The 23,099-nt window shown below is 39.7% G+C and overlaps 1 protein-coding gene and 1 pseudogene across 1 annotated transcript in view; one reads left to right on the top strand and one right to left on the bottom strand.

Annotated features, from left to right (window-relative positions):
- Positions 1 to 23,099, top strand: part of TUSC3 (tumor suppressor candidate 3) — a 313,790-nt gene that overhangs the window by 250,052 nt on the left and 40,639 nt on the right. The gene's annotated exons all lie outside the window — the stretch shown is intronic.
- Positions 11,451 to 13,900, bottom strand: LOC134740072 (protein phosphatase 1A-like; annotated as a pseudogene).

A 23,099-nucleotide genomic window follows, 5' to 3' on the forward strand; every position in this document is an offset into this window, starting at 1 on the left:
AAACAGGGCCCAATGCCACCTGCACGTGAGTGTGTTGCATTATAGGAGAGGAAGCCTACGCTTTGGGAACCCAAATTTTTTATAGTTGACAGTAAGCATGTTTGCCCTTTGATCCGTAGTGGGGAGGCAATACCTTTATTATACCAGACAGCAAATATGTCTGTCCTTTGCTCTATAGAGACAAACTATTTTCCATAGCTGTTTTCCGGACAAACATCCTCTAAAAGAGAATCCAAAACAAAGTCACAAGATATGGATAAATGCGAGAATCCTGTGATGGGTTATCTCCCAACATCTACCCCTTGTTTCTCTATCATCCTGGATTCTGATGAATTTTCCATGAATACGCCACTCTAATAACCACTCTAATTAATCTGAGGGAAAGAGGTTGGGACACATTCTTTCAATTTGTCTTATGTAGTATTTAATTGAGGCTATTACCAACAAGACTCCAAGCAGCAGTAGTGACCTCAATCATGGCTCCTGGGATCCCAGGCCTAACCAGCTAAACAAATCCCATAAACCATCAGTTTCTGTATCGGCCTTTTCACTTGACCCAAGGCATTAATCCAAGTACAGCAGCATGTATTAGCATTTGCAAAGACCCTGCCTTGGCTTGCAAGCAGAAAATGTAGGGCAATTGTATCATCCATAACAACCCTGGCCAGTGAGCTGAAACTGATTTTATTGTCTTCCAGGGCAAAGTTGGCACCACTGATCACTTCAGCTAAAATCAGGGACAAATTTTGTATCACCATTTCTAATTGGAGGACTTCCAATGCACAGATAACTGCCCTCAGGTTGCACATAAAAAAATGTGTCAGTTACCCCTCCAGGAGACTCTTTGAATAAATCAGTGACAGCCTCATTTTGGAGGGATCTTTGAGGTCATCTGAGAGCTTTCTTATGACCACCCTAAGGTATGAGTCACTGTGTTTCAAGAAGAGAGTAAAAAATGCATGGCTACACACAAGAAGCACAGTTCTCGCGAGGACACAGAGTCCCTGGAAAGAAGGCATTGTTTACATTTGCTGGAGTGCCGCAAGTAGTACCCACATCAGTTTTTGGGCAAAAGTCCTGGGGCCTCCAGTGTGGCTGCCCAAATGGCTGGTGAGCCCTGGCATTTCCAGATCAGTTTGAGTAATGCAGTCAGTCCTTATTTTGGAGGGACTGCATGAGGTCAGCCAGTCCAATCTGTCCTTTATATTCATGGAAAGCATGTGTCTACCCCCCAAAATGCCACAGGGTCAGATGATCAAACTTAAACAGCCACAGCGGAACCTAAATTGAAACCAGAGTGGTGAAGGACCACCACCACCTGACTGCTTAGTATAGGCTTCCAAGAATGTGTCTGTGCAATACCCCAAACAATGTGGCCTTACCCTCAGGTAAGCTGTTTGTTCAGCTCCAGGCAGGAGTCCCAGGTCTGGCTTGCATGGTGGCCTCTGCATCAGAAATACAGGGTCCTTTCCTTTGTATCCAGTCTATGTCTGTGGATATGTTAGCATGCCTGATACAATGATGGATTCAGCAGCCAAGGTAACAATCTGGGTGGTGCAAGCTCAATCAGCTGCTTACTTCCAGCTGGTCTTATCAGAAAACAGACTCATGTGGTGTACCTACATGAGTGGTCCACATGTTTTGATTAGCAGCTGTGAATTATTTTCACAGTTCTTGATCCCAAAGAGGACATATTGAATCTGTCGGTCTTTGGTTTTCCAAGTGGCATGCCAAACAGCCAGGCCATTGGGAACAGCCTAAGAGTCAATAAAAAATGTAACAAAGTTCACCAAGGACTATACTGGCCAGATCAATGAGAATGGCCTTGAGCTGTGCCCACATACTTGAGAGAACCACATTCATTTTCTGCATAGCTGCCACTGAGATTCAACAGCCCCAGCAGCCTTGCTAATATTGTTGTAAATCAACCCAGCCAAACCATCAGTGAACCAGCCATAGGCATTTAGGGGACCACTGTGGACTGAAGGCTCCACTGAGGTAGCAGCTTAGCCTCAGGTGACAGAAAGGGAGATAAACTTTCTACCAAAAAGATAGTTACCATGTTTTATGTAAAGTTGCTGCCAGGATGCTAAGATACTGCTCAGGCAAGCCTGGTTGCTTTCATAAATATGCTCTTTCCTTTTGCCAGCCAAGGCTTCTTGGGCCCTTGCCAACTTGTCATTGATTCTGAATAGACCCACTCACTGCCAAATGAGAGTATCAGACCAGCAAGTCGCAAGGCCTCGGTAGGTCATGTTTTTTATGTCAGAGGCTACTTTATAAAGGGTGTTATAATTTGCTACTTTGAGCCTCTGGTAGAGAAGCTGTCTCCATTCACCGTTCCCATTGGGGTCAGGACTTACCCTCTCCCTAATTGCATTGTCTGTCTCAAGGAGAGGACAAGTCCAGACCCTAATGGGCACCTCTGAAGGGAGGCAGCTTCTCTTTATCAGAGGCACAAAGTAGCAAATCATTGGTCACTCAAGATGGAGTTAAGCCTGTGAGTTCCCAAAATGGAAAGCGTATTTCAGTTTGCTGAACAGCTTTCAGTGGAGACTGTTGGTTTGGGCCCTATTTAAATTATGATTTTTGGATAAGCCAATATAAAGGACAAGTAGAATGCCCAAGAGAGATACAGTCTGCCTCCAATTCCTAAAGAGTCCAGCAATGTGGCATCTTTTTTTTTTTTTGGCTTTGAGGTCTGATGAGACAGCAGTCTTCCTTGATGCCAGAGGGACTTAGCATTGTGAATCCACCCACATTGTTCCATAAAAAACTTTACTTGGCAAGCAGTTCTTTTCCATTTTTTCAGGATTTGTCAGTTACTCCCGCTAGAGGAAGTGTGATAATACCACAGTCAGGGCCACTGAGGATGAACATTCTGACTTGGCAACATTATACACATAGGAAAAACATTGGAAATTAAAGAACAGAAGCACTTGTGCTAAATCCTGACCTGCTCCTTGGTGGCAAATGGCAGGGAAGTTTAGGCAACAGTCGGGGAGTAGAGCAACCGTACATTGGAGACCTTACCACATGAATGAGAACTAATCTAGATGCCTTGGTGCTGGGCCTATGTCAAAATAGGTTTCAGCAGTGTCTAAGACAACACACCAAGTGCTATCAATCTGTGTAATGAATTCAATCACCTGTGCAACCTCTGCAACTGCTGACGTGTTGGGAGCAATAACTGAATTCAAGTTGATGACTCCTGTGAAACTCCAGTCCTGTTAGGTTTTTTTCCACCGACTATATAAGGCTGTTGTATGGGGCTAATGCATCTCTTACTATTCTTTCTACCTTTAAGTCCTTCAACAAGGCTATGATCTTCCTTTCCCTAAGATGCTATACTATTTCCGATAGAACACCTAGGAGAGGAAAGAAATATAAGGTACGGAGCTATTTCTATGTCCCACTAGGAGTTCTCTACATTGTGGCTCTTCTCAGTCAAAAAAATTGCCTGTGGCAGTATGGGACAAAGAAGTACAATCATATAACACATCAATGTCTACTGTACATTCATATGTAGAAGCATCAACAACAGAACATTGAATAGACCCATAAGGTCACGTTAACCTTCTTTTCGCACTGTGAGCCTTCCCCAACCTCATGAGCTGAATCTAGACCCATTTTCTTTCATGGGTCTGTGTAGACTAGTTCCCTAGGTGCCCATATCCAAAAAACCATAAAAGTTTGAATCCTTCCCCTTTTCAAAATTCCCATATTCCAGTAGGTGGATATAAACTTTGATTCCACCTTAGAAACAAGGAGACCTCAACTCCACCTCTAATCTTCTCTCTCCATAAAGTCGCTGAGATAGGGGTAGAGAAAGAATGAAGGATAGTACAGAGAAAGAAGGAAGCTCTGTGCAAGCGACTTCACATTTACCTTCAGTTTTGAGCAGCGTGGCGGCAGCTTTGGTTCAACCGAAGGAACTTCAAATATGTTCATCCCAGTCAGTACTCTCCTGGGTGAGGGGGATCCTCTGATTTACACCATGAGAACCCCATAACTCATGAGCAGTCACATTGCTTTCCAGCTGGGACCACTAGGTTTGCATCCTCGGGGAACTAAGGCTTGACTGGCTCTTACAGGGGCAACATTTTAAAGGAGTTCACTTTAACGTGGGACACCTGCAACTCTATTTCCATGCTAATATCACTTAAGCTCTTGCCTTATTTCCATATAAAGACTAGGGAAATTTTCCACGGTGGTGCAGCTGCCCACAGGAATTTATCTAGATTTCATTGGGTCAATATCTCATTCTCCAGTGGGTCTCCTTTATCAGCATAGTAAATCCAATCAGGAGCAGTAAGAGCCAGAATATTAGTCAATGTCTCTTCTATGGTTTCTCCAAGAGTTTAACTATATCAAGAAATCTCCTTGACAAGGCTAATGCTCCCTTACAGCAGCCAGGATGCACTGCAAAACAAACAAACAACAACAAAACCCAAAACAAAAACCAACCACCTCTAAGTCCATGTACAATTGTCTTAAGTGGATCCACAGTTGCCCTGATGGACTGCAGGAGGGATTGAGCTGTAAGATGGCCCAGCTGCTACCATTCCTCCTTAGCACATGTCTCAAGGGAACCAGCCAGCACTCTAACAGTTATCCTAGTTCTGCCCAGAATAGTGGTCCCAAAGGTTCCTCCTTTCACACTCAGTATAGACATTCAGCTATAAAACTGTTGTCAGAAAGGGGTGAACATTTTTGCTGGCCTAGGATGAATCTTAGTACAAGCTGCTATAATTCAGTGCACCGGATTAACCATCAGTTTCTCAAGGAAGTTCCTCTGCTTGGAGGAGAGTTGACAACAATGACATAGTATTTGTTAGATGTTTTGAACCTGCTTCCTGGTCATTGTCAGCTGTGTCCCCCTTCCCAGTTTCTCCTCGTCAATGGGCAGTGGTGAAGTACTATTTATTGTCCAGCTAACCATACAATTTGGTCAACATATTTACTACCAATTCCCATTGACTTTTCTCAAACCTTGTTCATCAGCCCATAAGGTCCTCATTCTTTCTCTTCTAGAAAGGCATGCCTTTTTCAGCATCCCACACTTAATGCCAGAACTGTCAAGGACTATGAAGGGTCTGAAATCTTACTCTAGTTGCAAGCTAACAAGTGTGCCTGCCCCAGTTTCATGGATGTTGACAGACCTCATAAGACCCCAGGTCATAGACGAAAGACAATTCATCGAACAGCAGCAGTGGCCAGAACATGTGCATGTTTGTGCCAGTTTCCTGAGCTCCATGTCCCACAGGGCAACACAAAGAGGGCCAGGTGGCCCCTGCACATTCAGTAGGTTGCACGACAGCAGAACACCGTGAGAGCTTTGGGAACCTCAATTGTTATAACAGGCAGCAAGCATGTCCAAGGGGACATACTCCTCTATCTTCCAAAGTTGTAAGTAAACTTATCCTTTGCTACAGAGGAGACACTGCCTCTATATCCATAGCTGCTCCTTGAACGGATAGTCCAGAACACAGGGCAATCAGTGCAATGCTCACAAAACTTAGAGAAACATAAAAGATTCATGGCAAATTCGCTCTTTGTAGCTTTCTTCTGACACCACCACTTGACAACATCATAGATGACATTTTCTCTTAGGCTGGGCACGGTAGCTCTTGCCTGTAATCCCACCACTTTGGGAGGCTAAGGTGGGCAGATCGCTTGACTCCAGGAGTTTGAGACCAGCCTGCGCAACATAGCGAAAACCCGTATCTACAAAAAATACAAAAATTAGCCGGGCGTGGTGGCTCATGCCTGTAGTCTCAGCTACCTGGGGGGCTGAGATGGGAGGATCACTTAAGCCTGGGCTGCTGAGACTGCAGTGGGCTGGGATCATGCCACTGCACTCCAGCCCGGATTTCGGGAGTGAGACCCTTTTTTTAAAAAAACAAGAAAGAAAAAAAACATTTTCTCCTAGGGATGAGCAGATTTCAGAGCAATACTGATTTTATGACTACTTATCCCTGGCCTGTACTATCGGCTCACCTGTCAGCCTGCTTTGCAGAATGTAGAAATATAAAAAGTGCCTTCTTAGTATTTTATGCATACTGAGACATTCATGGCACAGCTATAGTAACACCCTTTTTCAAACACAAGAAATATGCAACATGCTCTTAACTTGCTACAGTTTTCATTGTCTTCTATTGGTCTCCCGCCACACCCTAAGATTCTATAGCATGCTTGTTCTGAAAACTCCAAGCAATATGGCTAGAGACTTTTCTGGTCACTTAATCATCTATACAACAAATATGTATTGAGCTCTTATTACATGCCTGCACTATTTTAACTGTTACAAGAAAGGGGTCCCGATCCAGATCCCCAGAGAGGGTTCTGGATCTCATACAAGGAAGAATTCAGGGTGAGTTTGTAAAGTGAAAGCACGTTTATTAAGAAAGTAAAAGAATAAAAGAATGGCTACTCCATAGACAGAGCACCCCCAAGGGCTGCTGATTGCCCATTTTTATGGTTATTTCTGGATTATATGCTAAACAAGGGGTGGATTACGCTCACCTCTCCTTTTTAGACCATGTACAGTAATTTCCTGACATTGCCATGGCATTTGTAATGGATCATTTTTACCATTTTGCTTAGAGCCTAAAACCTGAGAGCGTTTTTGGGAGATTAGTGGTATGGAGTTGAGGGGCTGTAACAGGAACAGTTTAAAGAATACATCAATGTGTGGGGTGGCTAAGAGCATGTTTGTTGAAGCTGTCATATTTGTGTGATGAAGGAGTTTCACAAATTCTCTTGGAGAAGTCATTGGGCTCCATTGCTATTTTTGTTAAAACTTTTTAATTAGTAGCCTTGAGGAAAAAGAAAGAGAAATACAAAATGGCATGTCCATTTTGGTATCTTGTGTTTTTTCATAAATATGGTGGCTCAGTGTCTGTAGATGGCTGGGTAAATTGGAGGCAGTATATGGCAGGCAACTTGATCAAAAACCCAGAGAAGCATAAGGATAAAAGCACCATGAGGGTTGTGAGAGCTGTATGGGGCTGGGTGTGGCAGTCCATGTAGAACGCACCCTTGCTGGGCTCGGAGGGGTTCTAGAGCCACGAGAGAACCTCTTGACACCATGGGATGAGTTTTCTCTCATTTGGATGCTCTTGTAGCCGGGTATAAATAGGCAATGCTGTTCAAGAAATTGAGTAAACAAGGATCCTGAAGGCTATAGTGGGGATTTTGAAATGGGAGAGAGGACTCAGAAATCCTGTGGAAAAGACATGAACAGCTGCAATTAGATTTGCTTTTAGTCTCTTAGCTTTTCCTATCAGGTCCTTTGGGACCTTCGCTTCTGATCAGCTGTTCTTCCAGAAGAATCTTGGGCAATATTTACATGGGAGAGGGTGTGGAGCTGGGAAGCTGTAGTGCTGTTACACGTGACTCTTGTTCCGTTCATGCGCTTTTGAACACACACCACATAAGAGTAGAAGGAGGGATGCCCGAGACTTTGGTTTCGGAAGATGATTCATTAAACATATTTTAATCCGCAATAGAGAGTGGTGCTGTAAGGGTCACTGGGTGAAATCCCACCCACATTACGGGCATGAAGAGCCCTAAATAATTATCAGGAAATTAACACGCCTTCTTTCTTGTCAAAACATGAGATCTTAATAAATGTTTTGCTTGTCCGTGGTGCTTAAGTAAATTACACTGAGATTGAGCTACTCCTCAAATATTAATTATGAAAATTTTATATAGGAATAAATATAAATAATTGCAAAATTTCTTTTCTTTTTTTGAGACAGAGTCTTGCACTGTCGCCAGGCTGGAGTGCAGCGGCTTGATCCTGGCTCAGTGCAACCTCTGCCTCCCGGGTTCAAGCGATTCTGCTGCCTCAGCCTCCCAACTAGCTAGGATTACAGGCACATGCCACCACGCCCAGCTAATTTTTTGTATCCTCATTTTTCCTCATGCGGGACATGGCTGTAATTCATCTATTGAATAAGCAAACACAGGATTAATTACTTTTTTTTTTTTGTCCAGAAATATGCCCCTACTGGTCATATAGTCCATCTGTGGCCAGTCTAAGGAACATTAATCAGATAAAAGACAAAATTCATAGGTAACTCAAATGAAGCATATCTTCTCAAAAGAAAAGCCATTTGTGTAATCAAGTACCCAGAATGTGGCTAGATGTAGCAGAAAATCACTAATTGCGTTCATACTCAGTGGTCATTCCAGCAGAAAAGTTTTCTTAAAAAAATCAAGAAGCATATGCAATTAGTAGGTGTACACTATGTCACCTGCAATAATTGCAGCATAAAAAGGATTTATTTTAGGTACATGTGTGATTCAGTAAACAACTTATGGTAATATTGGCTGAAAGAAGACAGAGAATTAAATATAAGACCAAGGTCAATGTTGATGTTCACTCTTCTCTTCTAAAAGTTTACTTTCATGAGGTTAGTTACCTTCATAATGTTGGTCATCATAACCAGTTCACTAAGTTAACAGTGAGGGGTGAGTCATTTCCAAATTGCCTAAAACATGCTTTATTAAAACAAAGAGAATTTATCTTTCAGGCAATGTAATTCTGTGGCAATTTTTCATCATTCTTTCCCAGGAAAAAAAAGTAAAGCCTAATATTGCATTGAAATGCACATATATCTTAGTAAATTTAGTACTATCATCCTAATTAGACAGATAAGCATACATATGATGACAAAAATCAGTAACTTCTTTCAACATGCACTATAATTTCTGAAATCCAAACATTTCCAATGGAAGATGAGAAAGGTCACATTAAACAAGGAGAACTAAAGAATTTAATATGACAACAATATATTTTTCTTATGTAAGGTTGAAATACAAGCAGGAAATTTCAGTAGCTTAAAAGGTTAAATAAATTTTTTATTTTTATATTTTACCTTAAGTTCTGGGATACATATGCTGAACGTGCAGGTTTATTACATGGGTATACACGTGCCACGGTGGTTTGCTGTACCTATCAACCTGTCGTGTAGGTTTTAAGCCCTGCATGCATTAGGTATTTGTTCTAATGCTCTCCCTCCCCTTTTCCCCCACCCCCTGGCGGGCCCCAGTGATGTTCCCCTCCCTGTGTCTGTGTTGTTCAACTCCTGCTTATGAGTGAGAACATGGAGTGTTTGGTTTTCTGTTCCTGTGTTAGTTTGCTGAGAATGATGGTTTCCAGCTTCATCCATGTCCCTGCAAAGGACATGAACTCATTCTTTTTTATGTCTGCATAGTATTCCATGGTGTATACGTGCCACATTTTCTTTATCCAGTCTATCATTGATGGGCATTTGGGTTGCTTCCAAGTCTTTGCTATTGTAATTAGTGCTGCAATAAACATACGTGTGCATGTGTCTTTATAGTAGAATGATTTATGATCCTTCGGGTATATATTCAGTAATGGGATTGCTGGGTAAAATGGTATTTCTGGTTCTAGATCCTTGAGGAATCACTAGACTATCTTCCACAATGGTTGAACTAATTTATACTCCCACCAACCGTGTAAAAGTGTTCCCATTTCTCCACATCCTCTCCAGCATCTGTTGTTTCCTGACTGTTTAATGATCACCATTCTAACTGAAGTGAGATGGTTAAATACATTTTTAAAAAGTTCACACTGTTTACTCTGTTTATAGTTTCTTTTGCTGTGCAGAAGCTCTTTAATTATGTCCTACTTGTCAATTTTTGTTTTATTTACAATTGCTTTTGAGAACTGAGTCATAAATTATTTCTTAAGGCTGATGTCCTGACTGGTGTTTTTTAGGTTTTCTTCTAGGATTGTTATAGTTTGAGGTCTTACATTTACATATTTCATTCATCTTGAGGTAAGTTTTGTATGTGGTGAGAGGTTGGGGTTATTCTTCTGCATATGGCTAGCCAGCTATTCCAACACCATTTATTGAATAGGGAGTACTTTCCTCACAGCTTATTTTTGCTGATTCTGTCAAAGATCAGATGGCTATAGATGTGCAGCTTTATCACTGGGTTCCTTATTCTGTTCCATTGGTCTATGTGTCTGCTTTTGTACCAGTACCATGTGGTTTTGATTATTATCACCTAAGAGTATACTTTGAAGTTGGGTAGTGTGATGCCTCCAACTTTGTTCTTTTTGCTTAGGATTGCTTTGGCTATGTTGATTCTCCTTTGCTTCTATGTGAATTTTAAACTAGTTTTTTTTCTTCTAATTCTGTGAAGAATGAAATTGGTAGTTTGATAGGAATGGCATTGAATTTGTAGATTGCTTTGGGCAGTATGGCCATTTTAACAATATTGATTCTTCCAGTCCATGGGCATGGAATATTTTTTATTTGTTTGTGTCATCTGTAGGTTCTTTCGACAGTGTTTTCTAGTTCTTCTTGTAGAAATCTTTCAACTCCTTGGTTAGATGTATTTGTAGGTATTTTATTTTTGTGTGTGTGGCAACTGTAAATGAGAATGTGTTCTTGATTTGGTTCTGAGCTTGAATATTATTGGTGTATGGAAATGCTACTGATTTTCGTACGCTGATTTTGTATCTGAAACTTTACTGAAGTTGTTTATCAGAATCCAGGAGTCTTTTGGTGGAGTCTTTAGGATTTTCTAGGTATATAATCATTAAGTCTGCAAAGAGAGATAATTTGACTTCTCCGTTCCTATTTGGGTGCCTTTTATTTCTTTATCTTGCCTGATTACTCTGGCAAAGACTTCCAGTACTATGTTGAATAAAAGTGGTTGAGACTGGGCATCTTTGTCTTGCTGTAGATCTTAGGGAAATGCATTCAGCTTTTGCCTGTTTGGTATGATGTTGGCTCTGGGTTTGTCATAGATGGATCTTATTATTTTGATGTATGTTCCTTTGATGCCTAGTTTGTTGATGGTTTATTATGAAAGGATGTTGGATGTTATTAAAAGCCTTTTCTATGCCTATTGAGATGATCATGTGATTTTTGTTTTCAGTTCTGTTTATGTGACGAATTTATTGATTTGCATATGTTGAACCAACTTTGCATCCCAGGAGTGAAGCCTACTTGATCATGATAAATTAACTTTCTGATGTGCTACTGGATTCAGTTTGCTAGGATTTTTACATCTATTTTCATCATAGATATTGGCCTGTGGTTTTCCTTTTTTGTTGTGTCCTGTGAGGTTTTTGTTTCAGAGTGAAGCTGGCTTGATAGAATGAGTTAGGGAGGAGTCCCTTCTCCTAGATTTTTTTGGAATAGTTTCAGTAGAATTAGTACCAGCTGGTACTACCTAGAGGATCAAGGTATGTTTGAATTATGGTTTGAAATCACGTTTACATAAGTGTCAAATTTATTAAAAAAAAATCAGTTATGAGCCAGAAGTTGTACTGCTGAAGTTCTCTGGTGTAATCATTCTTACCCATGTCATATCCCCTTCCTTAAAGTTGAGGATGGATGTTAAAAGGTTCAACAAAGCTGAGCTGTACTCAGCTTTGGAGGTGAAGGTAAACTCCATGGCTAGATGAGCAGTTTTAGCACCATAGCATCAGTTGATGTGGAGTCACTGTCATCATTTTTATAAAGATTCCATCTTTTATAAATGGCTTCAATAACATTATGCTTGTTTGCCAATTCACCTCCAGACGGCAGGCTGGGGATGTTCTCATTGGCTAATGTGTACATCACATGGACTAAGTCAGGGACACCTTCCCACTGCTTTTTTATGATTTCTTCTACTCTGCATTCCAGGTACTTGTCCAACTCTGCCTCCTTCTTCACTGCTTCTGGTGATACTTTGGGTGCATTTGGAAAACAGATCAAAAATCACACTCACGTTGTCTTGACTTCCCTTATACAAACAGGTGTCGACTATTTCATTGCAAACTTTCTCAGGGTCATCAGTGACTTCGTCTGGATCTTACAAAATCACAGAGCCCTTTATTTCCTATAACATCCCAGATACCATCACATGCAAGGATAATGAACTGATCATCTTCTTCAGATCTTTCAATATCACGGACTTCAGGCTCTGGTGAGACAAGCTGCTCAGTAGGACCTTTCCCATGGATACATTTGTAATCAAAATCCCCAAGGGCTATGGATACAGCCAGAGAGCCTTTCACATGCTGAATCATTACAGAGCCACCTGCATTCTGAATTCATTCTTTTTCCAGCGGATTTGTGATTTGTGAAGAAATGAACTTTCCTGTTCCTACAAAGTAAACCTCTAGAGTCTCCACAGTTAATGAAATAAGTATGTAGGGGACAAAGTAAGACACTTACAGCTGTTGACTCACTTCTATCTGCACCATGTTTCTTCTCTGACATAACTCCCATGTGTTCATCAATCTCCAGGAAACCTGTTCTGATTCCATTCTTTACATTTTCCACAGAAGGTGCTCCTGCAGACCCTGTAAATCCTGGTTATTGGCGATGTGATCTAACAGATGCTCACAGCAGTATTTGGCAACCTGAGAACCAGGATGCCCGTTATACACAGCAAAGAATGACCACCTTTCAAGTCCACTTGGCAAAGCAATCACAGCCCTATGTGCATCCTCCATTTCAATACGCCAACCTTGCATGCTGCGTAGCTCATATAGCAACTCATTACCCCGCCCCTAGGCATTACGCTCTTCCATCTTTGCTTGTCTAAAGATGGTCCCATTATGTCGTAATCCTCTAGGTCTGTATTAAAAAATCAAAAATCTACAACAAAACCAAAAAAAGTAAACAACAACAACAACAACAACAAAACAAGGCTGTGGAGAGAAGGCAATGCCTATACACTGTTGGTGGGAATGTAAATGGATTGAGCCACTGTGGAAAGCAAAGAAATTAAAGCTTTTAATGTCTCAAAGAATGTAAAACAGAACTACCATTCGACCCAGAAATCCCACTACTGAGTATATATCCAAAAGAAAATAAATCGTTCTACAAAAGGACATACACTTTTATGTTCACAACAGTGCTGTTTACTATAGCACCGTAATCAACCTAGGTGCCCATCCATGGTGGATTGGATAAAGAAAATGTGGTACATATACATGTTGGACTACTAAACACCATAAAAAAGAACAAAAGTATGTCCTTTGCAGCAATGTGGATGCAGCTGGAGGCCATTATCCCAAACAAATTAACACAGGAACAGAAAAACAAATACTGCATGTTCTCATTTATAAGTGGGAGCAAAACATTGAGAACTCATGAACATAAATATGGCAACAATAGACACTGGGGACTAACAGAATGCGGATGGAGGAAGGAAAGCAAGAGTTGCAAACCTAACTTTTGGGTACTACGTTCTAGATCTGGGGGACAGAGCATTTGCATCCCCAACCTTAGCATCGTGTGATGTAACCATGTAACATACCTGTATATGTACCTATTGAATCTAAAATGAAAGTTGAAATTATTTTAAAAAACTTTATGCTAGTATAATTTTAAAGTACCCTACATATACTAGCTTTTGAACATATTATTAAAATACTCATATCATCTTATTGTAGAGATTAGGGAAGCTTTGTTTTCTGACCAGTATTAGAAAAGATTTGAGTAACAATTACCTACAATCTTTAAGCAAACTTCTTTCACCTGGTATAATGTGTTCCTTAAGAAACTTAAGAACATTTCAAACACTTTTTGTTTCAATTATTGGTTATTATTTTAATACTAAATTTTATTTTAATATATTAAACATAAAAAGAATATAATTGTTTAAAAAATGCTATCTCCAGAACACTAGGAGATAAAATGATACATTTACTTATGTAACCCTTTCTTAATATTCCTTTGCATTTTATTACTATCAGTGAGAGTTTTTGATATTGGACAAAGAAAGCTTAAGGGGTTAGAAAAGTTCTCTCAGTATATACCTCTTGTTGGCCAATTCTGCTTCCAGCCTTTTAATGAGGCTGTCCAGAATTATTCTCTTACTGAACATCTTTTCCTGCTCTCAGACCTGCCATCGTTACGTCTTACATGAAGCTAAGAACATGGAAGCAGCCCAAGCATAAGTCTTTTATAGTTCCCAGGAGTAAGAGTGCCAAAGATGTAACTGTGAACTTGCCCAATGGCTTCTCCATTTTCGACAATTTCTAAGCACAGGTGTCAGTCAGTGTTAGCTTTGGCCTGCTGCCACCCTAGAAATTCTGCCTCATTCTGAGCTCTTGGTCACCTGGGTGGCTAATTATGCTTTCAGGGATTCTGAAGCTCCTCAACCTACATAGGTTGTCTTTTTTTAAAAAAAGATAACGTGTTCATAGACTACAAACAAATTATACACATACACACATATAATTAAGATATATATACAATTATAGCTATTTTGCGTAATATGTACAATAGTGCCCCGTAACTAAACCCAAGTTTGGCTGCTCACTGCTTGAAAGGCAAAACTCAAGAGACAAGGGTTGGTGGGAGGAAAAGCAGGTTTATTCAGAAAGCCAGCAAACCCAGATGATGGCAGACTGTCATGCTAAAGTACCATCTTAAGTCATTCCAAATTTTTGGCTCTTTTTATGTCAAGGGCAGGAGGAAGATGGAGGGCTCAGGGCAAGAGGTAACTGATGACTGCAGGAATCTGGGCACCAGCGAGGCGTGAGGATGTTGGGAACTTCTTTTCCCTGGTCAGGTCACAGTATTTCCATAAATCTTTAACAAAACATAGTCACTTCTCCTTTAAACTCAGAGTTCTTTCTGAAAAACTACATGATTGCTGTTTTTGTATATGATCTCAGTGCTCTATAATTATACTTGCCTATGTGCGGGAATAGGTAAAGGTCCCTTAAACAAAAATGAAGTTAGTTATGTTAGTTTTTTGCTGCTTTGATGTTACACCTATGTGAGGTGGATACATTCCAAGACCCCCCCACCCATAGATGCCTGAAACTGTATATTGTATCTAGTCCTATAAATGTTGTTTTTTATATACATACATACTTATAAGAAAGTCTAATTTATCAGTTAGGCACAGTAAGAGATTAGCAGCAACAATAATAAAACAGAATAATTATAACAACATGCTGTAATAAAAGTTTTATGAATGTAGCTTCTCTCTCTGTCTCAAAATATCTGATTGTACTGTATTCACCTATTTTCAGTGACCAAGGGTAACTGAAACCGTAGCAAGTGCAACCACGGATAAGAAGAACTACTGTAACTATATTACTTAACAGTTCTCAACATTTGGCTTTCTTTACACTTGGCAATGCCAGACTTCTCCTTGCCTTAAGGAAAACATTCAATCCTATATCCCTCTTATTTTTAAAAATCCGAATGCTTTTCAAACTCTAATATGCATGCAAATTACTGAGAGAATACACCTTGTTAAATTTCCTACTTAAAATGCAAATTCCAATTAAATAGTTCTGGGATAGACAGATTCTGAATTTCTTACATGCTATTGGATAATGTCTGCTGCTGGTTCAGGGATCACACTTTTGGTAGCAAGCCTTAAACAGTGGTTCTTATAGTGTGTCCTTGGACCAGCAGCGGAAGCATCACCTGCAGACTTGGGGGAAATGTAATTCTCAGGTCTCACCCCAGAACAACTGAATCAGAAATTTTGGGGGTGGCGCTCAGAAACCCATGTTTTCATAGGTCATTCAGGTGATTCTGCTGCCCTTTGTACCTAAAGAACCGCTGGCTTAGAGTATTGCATGTTAAACTATTTCCTCCATGCCAATTCAGTATACATGAGACGTTGAATACTCTGGGGAAGAAAATCAAGGCTGGGAATGGTGGCTTATGTCTATAATCTCTGCAGTTTGGGAACTTAAGGTGGGCGGATCACTTGAGCCCAGGAGTTTGACAGCAGCCTGGGCAACATGGGGAGATGTCGTCTCTACAAATAATAAAAAACTTAGCTGGGTGTGGTAGCACATGCCTGTGGTCCCAGCTACTTGGGAGGCTGAGGTGGGAGGATTACTTGAGCCCAGGAGGTCAAGGCTACAATGAGTCATGATGGCACTACTGCACTCCAGGCTGGGTAACCGAGCAAGATCCTATCTTGGTGTGGGGGGTGGGGGTGGGTGGGAGAAGAAAATAAAAATATTTTATCCCCAAATATATTTCTTTGACATATTTTGAGATGGCTGCCACATGGCCAGCAGACTGAAGTTGTCCTGCAAAGTTGTCTTTTGTGGGGGAAATTTGCATCTGTAGAGAATCTCCATTAAGGCCACCAGGTCTTCCATTGTCCAAATATAGGAAAGAATTGCTGAGAGTCTGATGTAAAGATCCGAAACATTTACCAGTATATACACCTACAGAGTCATCTTAGACAGGACCGCTGACACCAGGGAAGCAGGGCACATCCAGGCAGATGCTGGGTGAGTAAGGAGACGTGATCGTGTGGAGCTTATAGACATCCTCCTTTGATTACTTCCAGTTTCTCAGTTAAATAAGAAGCAAGATGATCAGCAGAGAGTGAGGAAAGGAAAAAAAAAAGGTATGAGAAAATCATTTAGGAGACAAGGAGTGTGAACATGCTTGGGAAATGTCACATGGTTGTCTCGTAGCATTTAAGGACCCATTGTTGGTGTTAATTCTATTGGTTAGGGTAAGCAAATGAAGCTAACAAGCAGCTCCCAAATCTCAGAGACAAAACAAAGTGAAGGCTTTTTGTTTTCCTCTCTGTTGTCACATTCCAAAGAAGTTTAGGGGTAACAGTCGCTCTTCACATAGTCAACTGTCCACATCAAGCGTCTGTAACTACATCCCCTCCACACCCTACTCCTAACTTCAAAGTCCACCAAAATTCCTTCACGATCATAAGAGAAAGAACCAGACAGTTTCACAGATGTTTAGGAGTCAAGCCCGGGGGTAGTTGCCACCTTTTCTGCCGACATTTCACTGACCAGAAATCAGTCCCAGGGCTTCAGCCAGCTGTCAAGGAGACTGGAAAAAGTAGTCAAGCTTTATTTGCAGAGAGCTGGATCCAACCAGAACTGGGGGTTTGCAGAACAGGCACAAAGAAGCAAGTGAAAGGCAAAGAATTAGTGGATGTGAGCGACCAGGTGAATATAAAAATTGACCTATGTATTCAATTTGGAAAAGGCAAATGAGGAGAGGGGTGAAGGAAGTGAATAGGTGGCAGGATAAATTGACTTTTTAAATTTTAAAGCTTATAGTGCTTTGACGATATAGTAAAGGTTGAAAGAACCATCTGGGGCTAAATTACGTTTTTAAGTTTCCTTGAGGGCTGTCACATTTGTCTGAGTAGCAAAAGCCTGTATAAAATAGCCGAGCCAGTTCTCCAGTCACTGATTCTTGCAAGATTAAAAATAGAAAAGAAAATAAAAACAGTAATAGGTATTTGAAGAACAAAGGATTTTATGTTCTCTTTGATGATGATCAATTGAAATACTTTGCTCATGGTTTCTCATTGACTTAATTTGCATTCCTTTTATTCTCCAAAGAAATAGGACACACGATGCAAGACTACTTTTTTTGGTTTTCTTGTCAAGGTTTTGGGGATATCCAACTTAGATGAGAAGTTTTAATTGTATTGTCAGCAGGCATTAAAGTGCATCTTAAGTTGAAATGTATTTGCTGCCATGAATATAAATCCTATAAACAAATAAGTACTCAATGTAAAATTATCTGTATCTACAGCTAGAGGATTGTAGACTGAAAGGTTCAAAAGAATCACAAACAGAAAACAATTAGAAAGTGTTAGAGAAGGTAACATTCAGGAGGTTGTCTGTGTACGTTCTAACTATTTCTATGGGAATCAAAATATGAAAGTACACATATTGATACAACTACTAGGAGCATAATTTTGAGAAAATGGTTTTGATTTCAATATATCTATTTTCCTGTGAAAGAAATAGTCTCAGACATAGCAATAGGTAGCTATACACTTGTTACTGCTGAAAAATATGGCCGTGGATGCAACCAATTAGGTCACAGGTTTCATCTACCTTAATTAATTTCTCACTGAGCAAATACATGTACTCCTGGCCATCTGCACTCAACGGCTGCCACTTGTCCCAAAAAAGGCAGCTTATTGAGGGTGGAGGACAGTGGGTGTTTGGATTACTCCCAATAGTGGAAAATGAACAGAAACCTATTGCTAACAGTACACAATGTAGATCTTTTCAAGATGATATGCCTTATTCCATTGATTCCAATAGCTCACGGAATGTAACATATACCATGATTTTATATAACACGAAGAAAGAAAAAAATGGGCTGGGTGTGGTGGTTCATGCCTGCAATCCCAGCACTTTGGGAGGCCAAAGAGGGCAGATCACAAGGTCAAGAGTTCAAGACCAGCCTGGCCAATATGGCGAAACCCCATCTCTACTAAAAATATAAAAATTAGCCAGGCGTGGTGGCACGTGCCTGTAGTCCCAGCTACTCGGGAGGCTGAGGCACAAGAATCGCCTGAACCTGGGAAGCAGAGGTTGCAGTGAGCTGAGATGGCACCACTGCACTCCAGCCTGGACAACAGAGCAAGACCACATCTCAAAAAAAAGTTAAAAAAAGAAAAAAATGCTGCCATTGATCCAGGAAACAATGCTCTTGTATCACTGGGGATTTACATTTTATATTTGCTGGAGGATTTCACTTAGATGTAGACATTGTGTAATCAGCCAAGTAAAATGCAGTGGAACTAGACTGATTAAAATGTTTCTGAAAGTTCTTCCAATTGGAAGTCTGACTCCCCTGAAATAACTTTCAACTCAAGGCAGCTGAGTCCTCTGTACCATTAAGAGTACTGGTGATGTAGCATTTCTGAAACAAACAAAAAAAATAAAAATAAAAATAAAAGGCACACCTGTCTTTGCTGTCTCTGGGGTTTTCTTCTAAGCTTGTAATACCATCCTGTAAGTTCTGATATTGGTTCTTTCCTGAGCTTACTAGAAAGTATGAGGTAATCATAACTGCCTTACAACTTGCTGGCAGCAATGGGAAGATACTATAAATTTTAAGGCACATTTTATTTTAGAATAAAAATGATATGAAATGTTAAGAATGTATATGATTCTAAGAAATGTGTCATTTTTATATTTTAATCTATAAAATATAATGTGGGAAAATGTAATCATTTTAACTCAACAAGTTTGCAGTGAGCTCCTTCTGTCTTTACACTCTTGGGATGGATCAAGATAGCTTATTAACCCTCATGTGAAAGTGGGTTTTTTTTTTAGCCATTCAGTGTTATTCTTCAATCATTCAGTCTTAGTGCTAACCATCAAAGTATTATGTTGAGGCAGTGGGACGAAGTGGTGAAAATCACAGTCTTCACAGCCAGTCTGTTTGAGTCTAAAATCTAGCTCCACCATTACTAAGTTTGTGACATTGAGCAAGACACTTAACCTCTGTGTGTCTGTTTCTTCAAAATGATAGCATCTACCTCACTGGGTAATTGTGAGGACTAAACAAGCTAATACCCATTAAATACTTAGAACACTGCCTGGATGTAGAGTACTTCTGTATTATTTACCTGTATCTTGGAAACTTCATTTAAATAATTTACACGTTGTTGTGACATAGTCTCACATAGCATCAGCAGGTTTCTCTTACCAGAATGAAGAGATTAAGAACTCAATTTAATGTTTGACTTACCTGTAGTTATATTCAGTCTTTCTGTGATTGAGTGTATGTGTGTGTGTGTGGTCTTTCTACTAAGTTCCATGATAAAACAGTAACAATATATTTTTTTCTAGAAGGAGGAAGACATAAGCGCACCAAAATAAATTTATATTTTTGTATTACCTGACTCCTTGCAGGAAAAAAATCATATTTGAATATGAGTCGCTAATAGAGAAGTGAAGGAGATGCAGTTTTCAGCCTACTAAGATGTAAATATAGATGCCTCATTTTAAGCTACTCCAATGCAATGCATTGCCAATATGTATACATTTGATTCAACAATTAGTAGATTTTCTAGGAATTTTGTGCTACTGCACTTTAGGTGATTGAATTTGCTTAAGTTCACAAATGTCTCTTTGCTCAGGAGTTGAATGAAAAATATACATTTACATTCACACACAAATACCCACATAATATTAGTCTTTTATATTTGTTTCTATTACCTAAAGAGTTGCCTTACCCAGAGTTTTTCTTTTGCACAAATGAAAAACTTCAGCTGACCTGTGGACTTAGAGATTTATCAATATTAAATATTTTTAAAGTGTGGAATCTTGTGAAATAACCTACTGAACAAAAATATTCACGAATATCTTGCCATAGGCTGAAAACCAGGTGATCCAGAATTCAAGTATATATATCTTGAATGCCTACTGTACGCTTCATAGTAAAGTTCCATGCATGCTAAATGTTGCTGAGTATGAGAGAAATATAAAACATGTTGGCTACAACAAATTGTTTATTGTTTAGTTGATAGGAAAATACAACATGAAACAAGATACACACAGACACAAATTAAATGCTTTTAAAGGATATAAGTAATGAGATATAAGTAATGAGACAATGCAGTATATAAGTAATGAGATATAAGTAATGAGACAATGTAGTGTAATAAAATGTATTAATTGAATAATAAACTGCTAGTAGTATGTAAAAATGTTAGAAGGCAAGTGACTGCAAGACTTCAAGGAAGGTATTGCACGAGGTGGATCTGAAAGATAGACTATTAATAGAGAGATTGAGGAAGGGAATTCTAATGGGAAGAGCAGGAGCAAATCTATACACATAATCATGGAAGGTTCTTGGGGGGCAGGATAGGGAAAGATAGTAGGAAATCAGCATCCTGAGTCAGATGGAGTCCCTGGGGAATATAATAAGTGATATTTAGTCTTAAAAATTGAGTGAGATTTTACAGACTCTTAAGAAGTAGATGTGCTTTCATTGAATACAGTAGACTATTAGGAGTTATTAAAAATTCTTCAATGGGCCAGGAATAGGATAAAGCTCAAGCCAAAACAATATGTAGGAGAAATTCACGCAGAGAAAGGAGAGACACAGGAAGAGTAATTAGACCTGAAAACAGAAGCATCTGTCAGCGATCTCTGCAGGGCAATCTTTACCTATTCCCGGGGCAAACGTTGGAAAGAGCTCTGGCTTTCTAATGTTCAGCAATTCCCATCTCTTATGGCATTCTGTCTCTTGTTTTCTTGGCCTTTGAACAATGAGTTCAAATCTCTTGATTCAGATAAATTACATTTTAGTCCCTTATTAGAGAACTTGCAGACAGTATCACTAAATGTTTTCTAAAGGTGAGTGCTACAAACTACAGAATTGCAAAGTTGGCATTGTTTCCAGGGAAAATTCCAGAATAAATTATCATACAGAACAATTAATATGGTAGAAGTTCTCTTTAAGTGCCAACAAGGGCCCATAAATAGCAATTCATGGGAGAAACCTAATTGCTTTTTCTGGCAGCGTTGTCAGAAGAAGGAGGAAGAAGTACTAGATATATTAAATCCAAATTTCAGTGAGGCAATTTACCCAGTGTATTGAGTGAGCATTCAACATGAATGGCAGTTAAGATGGATGACCCTCTTTCCCCAGTTAGCAACTGTCTTTGGACAAATGTAACCTGGAGGGAGCTTTAGGAGCTTCTATAAGGCTCTGTCTTCGGCTGTCTTTGTTAATGAGTCAGATTCCTAAATTATCTCAAGAGATTTAGATAATGAAGAGAACTGGAGATGGGTTTGCAGAGGGGATAGTGGAAAGGCTCCTTCTTTGAGTTGGGCCATCCATTGCACAAGGATAAGCTGTGACTATTAAAATACTGAGGAAATAATGGAAGGGGTGGCAATGTATGCATTTTCACTATTCTCCTGAGAACAAATTCCCAATTTAGGCCATTTATTAATAATTCTGATAGTAAAACACTTGACAATATATTAAGAAAAAAGATATTATGGGACAAGAAAGATATTTGAAGCATCCTGGCATAGGTGACTGCCAAAAATGAGTAGTGGAAAGGATGACTCTTCTATCCCTGGGATTTTTTGGACTTTATTGGGTCAACCTATTCAAAGACTTAATTCGTAAGACGATTTTGCTCAAACTACCGGTTCATTCAGTACAAGCTTTCAGGGCAAGGTTTTTAACTACATTTTTGTTTTTAGTACCTAGAACATAAGACATTCATATGCTCTCAAATTAGAGCTTTCACAATAAGCAAAAAGCCCTCACAGGGAAGTGGCATGTTTTTACACCTAGCACGTAATTCACCGTCATGCAAATGATATGATGTAAGTAACTTACAATCACAGTTTAAACCAAGTATGTGTTGATAGCAGCATTGAAGTTTATAGTGCCTAGCAGAACCGGCTCCCCAATGTTTCACAGGAAAGAGAAAAAGTAAATTCATTATTTCTATTTTTGCCACTCCAAAATGTCCTTCCTTTGTTTTGTTGCAGGATAAAATAAAAGATGTGAAGGCCAGAAACTGAAATAACTGATTAGTAATTTGGAACTTGCTTTAAAAAAAAATCATGTTAACTCCAGCAATAATTTCCGTACAATCTTGTCGTTATCTAAAAGGCACCATCAGTCACTGCAGACTACTCCTATTAATGAAGGCGCCAATGATGTTTCTCTTTTTTAAAAACTGAGGTAGGCTTTTCTCTGTTATTTGAAAGCATGACGTAGTGAAATAAGCATAGCAGTGAAACTATCAATCCATATTTAGGTTCTTCATGGTATGTGGTGGCTGTCCCACTTACTCTTTCCACCACCTTAGAACTTTGATTTCTGAACAAGCAAAGAAAGAAATCAAGATTTGAAAGAAAAAAAAAAAAAAAAAAAAAAGACTTGAAATGCACATGCTCAGAGGGTAACTATGTGGTACACTTAAGCAAACATATAAAACAAATGTGGTTTGGCTCGGTCTCCACCTAAATCTCATCCTGAATTGTAGTTCCTGTAATCCCCATGTGTTGTGGGAGGGACCTGGTGGGAGGTAATTGAATTGTGGGGGTGGTTACCTCCATGCTGTTCTCGTGACAGTGAGTTCTCATGAGATCTGATGGTTTTATAAGGGGTGGTTTCCCCTCCACCTCTGCCCTGCACTTCTTGCTGCCATCAAGTGAAGAAGGACATGTTTGCTTGCCCTTCCACCAGGATTGTAAGTTTCCCAAGGCCTCCCAAGCCCTGCAGAACTGAGTCAACTAAACCTCTTTCCTTTATAAATTACCCAGTCTTGGGTATGTCTTTATCAGCAGCGTGAGAACAGACTAATAC

Source organism: Pongo pygmaeus, chromosome 7 (genome assembly GCF_028885625.2).
Source record: "Pongo pygmaeus isolate AG05252 chromosome 7, NHGRI_mPonPyg2-v2.0_pri, whole genome shotgun sequence".
In the NCBI taxonomy this organism is placed as follows: domain Eukaryota; kingdom Metazoa; phylum Chordata; class Mammalia; order Primates; family Hominidae; genus Pongo; species Pongo pygmaeus.